The sequence below is a fragment of the Amblyomma mixtum genome, chromosome 3, assembly GCF_055824585.1.
Source record: "Amblyomma mixtum isolate Tamu chromosome 3, ASM5582458v1, whole genome shotgun sequence".
NCBI lineage: Eukaryota > Metazoa > Arthropoda > Arachnida > Ixodida > Ixodidae > Amblyomma > Amblyomma mixtum.
In genome coordinates this window covers 364,248,915-364,254,529 of record NC_143014.1, presented here as the reverse complement: position 1 = coordinate 364,254,529, position 5,615 = coordinate 364,248,915, and the positions used below count along the sequence as shown (strand labels likewise).

The window sequence follows — 5,615 nt, the reverse complement described above, 5'->3', positions numbered from 1 at the left end:
CCCCATCCGCTGCAAGCCTTTCAGACAGGTATTGCCAGATAAGGAGACGCAGGCTCTGCAAAGCGGGGTACATAGCCGTCGCCGGTTGACGCCGGGCTTCGGCCAGACAGCGGCGACGCCACAAAACAAACATAGCGGACATAAACACTAGTTTGCCAAAATAATCCCGTGGTTGCCGGATGCCTGGCCCGGCACGAACTGAAAACATCCGATACACCTGTCACCACATTATCCGGGCAACACGGCACTCAAAGACAGTGTGTCGCGCTGTCTCTCGCGCTCCACATTGCGCGCACTGGGCGTTGGGCACAAGGCCCCATGATAAGAGGCGTTCGCGCGTGGGGAGGACTCTCCATCTCCTCCTCCACTCAAAGTCGCGGACCTGCGGAGGCAGACGACTTGTGCACCACGTGCGCCACTTGCGTACCGCGGTGCGCCGCTGGTCGTCGGCGCCAAGGCGCACGCACGCGATCATCTCGCTCAGCCGAGACGCGGGCGTCTCAGTCAGGTCGACTCCTGGCAAGTCAGTACAAACAGACTGCTTAAAACCAGCAGCCGCTCTATAGAAGCGCAGAGGCCTCTCGGCCTGTGGACCTATATGGCGCTCAGTGGTGAAGAAGCGCCGCACTGTGCTCATCCAATAAAACATGAGCGAACGCCCAAGGTATACGTCGCTCTCCACCAGCGTGGTTACGAGCTTGGCGCTGAGCGCACGCGCCATGGTGGCTTCACAGGGCAGCCCGAGTCCTCCTCTAGAAGGCTGCAGCTGGCAAAGGCGTCGAGCGACCTGCGCCGTGCCACCGTCCCAGACAAAGGCGCCCACAAGGGACGCGAGCCGACCCGCCGTACGACGCGGCATCACTGCTCCGCGGGCCACATAGTGGGCAAAGGCGCACGCGCGGCCCTTGATGACGCTCACCCTGGCCTCCATGGAGAGGCCGAACTGCGCTGCCATCCTTAGCGCGCTCGTCGTGCGCGCAACAACTTCATCCCATGTCCGGGACGACACACCGCTCTGCTCAAAAAGGAGTCCTAGCACTCGGACCCCGTCCACGAAAGGAATGGGCACCGGGAGGGGATCGCTGAAGGTCCCAAAACGAAGCGCCCTGCTCTTGCTGGCGTTGAGCTCGGCACCAGACAGCGCCGCGTAAGTAGTAAATACGGCCAGGAAGGCCTCAAAACTCCGGGTGTCTCGGGCGAAGATTGAAATATCGTCGGCATAGGCCGAGACGACGATTGTTTCCTGTCCTGTCAATGGAAAGCCGCGGATGCGTTCGTTGGAGGCGACGCTGCGCAGCAGGGGGTCCAAAGACAGGACGAACAGAGCTGGAGAAAGAGGGCATCCCTGGCGCACGCCACGTGTTACGGGGAAAGGAGCGGTGACTGACCCGTTCACCAAGAGTTCGGCCGTGAGGCCCGAGTACAACGATTTGATGCGCTCAATGAACCTGGCAGGCAGCCCAAAGCACCGCAAAACGGAGTATAAGTAGCGATGCTCTACTCTTTCAAAGGCCTTAGCTTGGTCTAAGGAAACAAAAACCCCGCTAGTCCCTTTCGCGTGTGCGTATGCGAACACATCGCGCGTGAGCGTGAGCGACGCAAATACCGAACGGCCAGGAACAGCGCAAGCCTGGAAGGGGCTAACGAGGTTTGGCAAAAGAAGACGCAAGCGAGCGACGAGAATCGAGGCGACCAGTTTGTAGTCAGTATTGAGCAGGGTTATCGGCCGCCACGCCGCCGGGCATGACGACGTTGTTCCCTGCTTTGGTATCAACACGATTCGGCCCGCACCGAAAGACGGTGGCTTAGCTCCTTCCTCGAGGAAGGCGTTCACCAAATGCGTGAGGAAGTCCCCGAGCACATCAAAGAAGGTGTAGTAAAACCCGGAGACTAGACCATCTGGTCCGGGTGCGGAGGCGCGATTCATGTCGCTTAAGACTGCGTAGACCTCCTCCCGCGTGGCGCGAGCGCAAAGAGCCGATTCCGCGTCGTCGGGCGCGTGGGGAAGGGCGGCGCAAAAGGCGTCTACAGCAGCGTCAAACCCATCCCACTCGCACAGGCCTTGCGACGCAAAGAGATGGGCAAAGTGATCACGGAAGACGTGCTCGATGTCTTGGACCTGCTCGGAAATCGTGCCATCTGGCATAGTTACGCTTCCAATACGGGCCGGTCGGTCGCTCTTGTGGCGGCAGCTGTTCGCGTGAAAGAGGTCAGCGCGTTCCTGTGACAGCATGCGGAGATTCGCTGCGGTACAGGAGGCCTGGGATTCCTCATCCAGGATGCGGTGGTACCGGACGCGAAGAGTGTCCAGGTACTCTCGCATCGCAAAGGTGAGCTCACCCCCTTGCTTCACGATACGCATGCGGCGTAGCACGTCGTTGAGCGCCGCAGTCTTCCGCGCGTGCTTTGCTCTGCCAGCCCGAATGAGAACTTCTCGCCATCGTGTTTTCAGGGCGTCCCAAATCAAGGGACTGAACTCAAAGAGGGCAACAGAGTCCACCAAATCTGCACGGATGTCGCGAATGCTCTGGTCGTCCACCAAGAGTGAGATGTCCATTCTCCATGTAGAGAACGTCGCAATTCGGCCCGAAGCGCACCTCAAGGATACCGCGACAGGTAAGTGGTCGCTGAGTGCTCGGGCGCCTGGTGGAAATGGCACTACCTCGCAGGATACTAGTTGCGGCACGAGGGCTGGAGGTAGGTACACCCGGTCGATTCGACTGGCGCTACGGCCCCTAGCACGTGTGGCCACGAAAAGGTTCCCGTGCAGTTCGACCCACGCGTCCGTAAGGTGCAGCTGGCGAACCAGTTTGCCTAGCTCCTTGGCGTAATAATTGGACGCACCTTGACCGGGGCCCTGAATGTCACGCCACGAGTCTAGGACGCAATTAAAATCCCCCAGCAGGACATATGACACGGATTCAAGCAGGTGGGATGTAAGAGAGCGGAAAAACTCGCCTGTCAGAGATCGCGTGACGGGCGCGTACAGGTTTACAAAGCGAGTCCTCCGCCCGTCGAGGAAAATGTCCACCACCAGTACTCGACCATCGTAACCAAAGGTACAATGCGCACCTGCGCGGAAAGCCGGCGTGAGGAAAACAACGCCCACACCGCAAGACCGTGAGTCCGTCAAGGAAAAAAAAGCATCGACATGAAAGCGTGAACGGAAAGAAATAACGTCTGCAGGGGTGCGAAAATTACACTCCTGCAAAAACAAAACATCAATTTGGTACGAACGCGCAAGGTGAAGCACCTCCCGTTGCTTATCGGGAGAGCGAAAACCCTGCGCGTTAAAGGAGGCGAAACGAAAAACAGCCATCATGAAAATAAAGGAAGCAATGTAACAAAAATAAACAACGAAACAAGTAAACAAAACAAAACGCTGACGGACTCACAGTACAGTTCTGCGGATAGAGTCTGCGAGTGCGTTGATACACCGGCGCTGGGGGGGCGTCGAGGCGCTTGGGAGGCGTCCCGGGTCCCTGCTGGCGTCCTGGCTGGCGGCCCCGCGGCGGCGGGACGACGATGCCAAGCGGTGCTAATGGTTGCGCGGTGGAAAGGTCCGGCCGATGCGCGCGGCTGCGCCAGCAACACACAGTCACACACGCACCAACACACTCCACCGCGCAAACACCGTCCATCGTTCGCCAAACGCGCCGACGGAGCCAGCGCGCCGAAAAGATAACGGCGCCGTAGAGCGTCGAAAGAACGGCGCTCGGGCGGCCGCCGAGCAGGGAGGGGAGGAGGAAAAGGCCCAGCAGGGCCTGAAGTCCGGCGAGGAGGCGCCATGGCGGAAACTATTCGTTTCCCTCGACGTCCATGTGGACGCCGTCGCCGTCGTCGTCTGCCGTCCTCGGTTTCTTCTTCGGCGCCTGGGTGGCCGAAGAGCAGGTCGCGCCGCCGTCCGACGACGAGGAGAGCTGGCGCTTGGGGTCGTCGAGCTCGAGAGCCTTGCGCGCCCCCTGCACCAACTTAGCTGCGCACGGGCCCTGCGGCGGCAGGGCGACCGGGATGTGCGGCGGCTTCAGTCGCGACTCGCTTGAGCAGTCGCTGCTCGGGGCGTCCTTCACGGGTGTGTGCAGGGCGTCACTGGGGGAGGGCGAGCCAGGCGACGTGGTGTCCGTGCCCGTGCCCTCGTGCTGCGCCGCCGTGGGCGCGTCAAGCAGCGAAACCTCCAAACTCGGAGGTTCCACAAAAGAGGACTCGCCCTACGAGTCGTCAGACTCGGACGAGGTCGATTCCGCGACGTCGGAGTTGCCCGTGGACAGCTCCGTCGCGGATTGGCCGGACGAGGTGCCCGCCGTCTCCGTGCCCGCCTGGTCGTCATCGGGCTTGGTCGCGGCGTCGTCCCGCACGTCAGCCCCCTCGAGAGGGCTCGTCGCCGCCTCCTGTGCCGCGCCGCTCGAACCGGCGCCAGCCCCCTCAGGTGTCGCCTTCGGCCCGGGTTGCACACCAGGCTCCTGGGAAGGTCTGGCTGCCGCAGCAGCCGCGGCCGCCGCGTAGGACCGCGGCACGACGCAGTAGGAGGACGGGTGGTCGCCTCCGCACCTCTTGCATACCGGCTTGCAGTTGGCGCCGATGTGCCCGTACGCGCCGCACCGGCCGCAGCGCACCGCCTTACACGTAGCGCCGAAGTGGCCCTCGGCGCCGCACCGGGAACAGACGCGTTTCATGCCTCGGTATTCAATCATGGCCCGAACACCGGCCACCGTCAGGAAGTTCGGCGGAGCCCGGGTCATCTCGAGCTTCACCAGGCGCGTCCCGTTCCCGATGCGGTTCCTGGACTGGAAGGCGACCTCGGCGCGCACCTTCCCGTACGGTTGGAACGCCGCGGCGAGGTCCTCGTCGCTGACGCACGGGGGGAGACGGAAAACCGTCGCGTGCACCACTGGAACCCCCATCTGCTCCAGTGGCACCTCCTTTCCGGCGATGAGCAGCGAGCCCAACGCCACCATTTTCGCTGCCTGCGCCATGGAAGCCACGGCCGCCAGGAAACGTAAACCACCAACGTTCTGCAAATATGTCAGCCCCCCGACTCCGAGCACCTCCTCGAGCAGGTCGATGAGGCGATCGGCCGGAACAGGTTCCGGCACAGTAAACAAAATGCATTGCGCCTTTGTGGGGCGCACTGCAGGGCAGGGTCTCTCCATCGCGACGGGGCCCGGGTCACCACGGCAGGAGCGCGGCGCCGGGCAGCAGGACGGCAGGCAGGACCTCCGGGACGCTGGATCCGGGGGCCCGCCTGGACAGGAAAAGCTCGATGATCCGCTGGCTCGACGGGCAGCGTAACGGCATCCGGGCACCGTACGAGACTTAACGAGATTTAACGAGACTCTCTAAGCCCTCCTACGCGACCGGCATACAAGCGCCGGTTGGTCTCCAAAGGAGTCACAAAAAATAACTGCTGCCAGTGCCTTCTCAATGTTTATCAAGATATCAGTCGCTGTGCGTTTGATAATGCACGGAATTATAACTTCCGATTACTAATAACGCGTGCAAAAAGCACATAAATGCCACGATACACTTCGTTGTCATAAGTGATCTCTTAGGGGCTTCGCGCATCGAAGCAAAGCCCCGCAGGCGCACAGGGGCCCGGGGGAGAAGCGCTGCGTTGA

At 61.3% G+C, this 5,615-nt stretch overlaps 1 pseudogene; it reads right to left on the bottom strand.

The window, feature by feature from the left end:
* Window positions 1-2,349: 2,349 nt before the first annotated feature.
* Window positions 2,350-3,978, bottom strand: LOC149356629 (uncharacterized; annotated as a pseudogene).
* Between the last annotated feature and the right edge of the window lie 1,637 nt (window positions 3,979-5,615).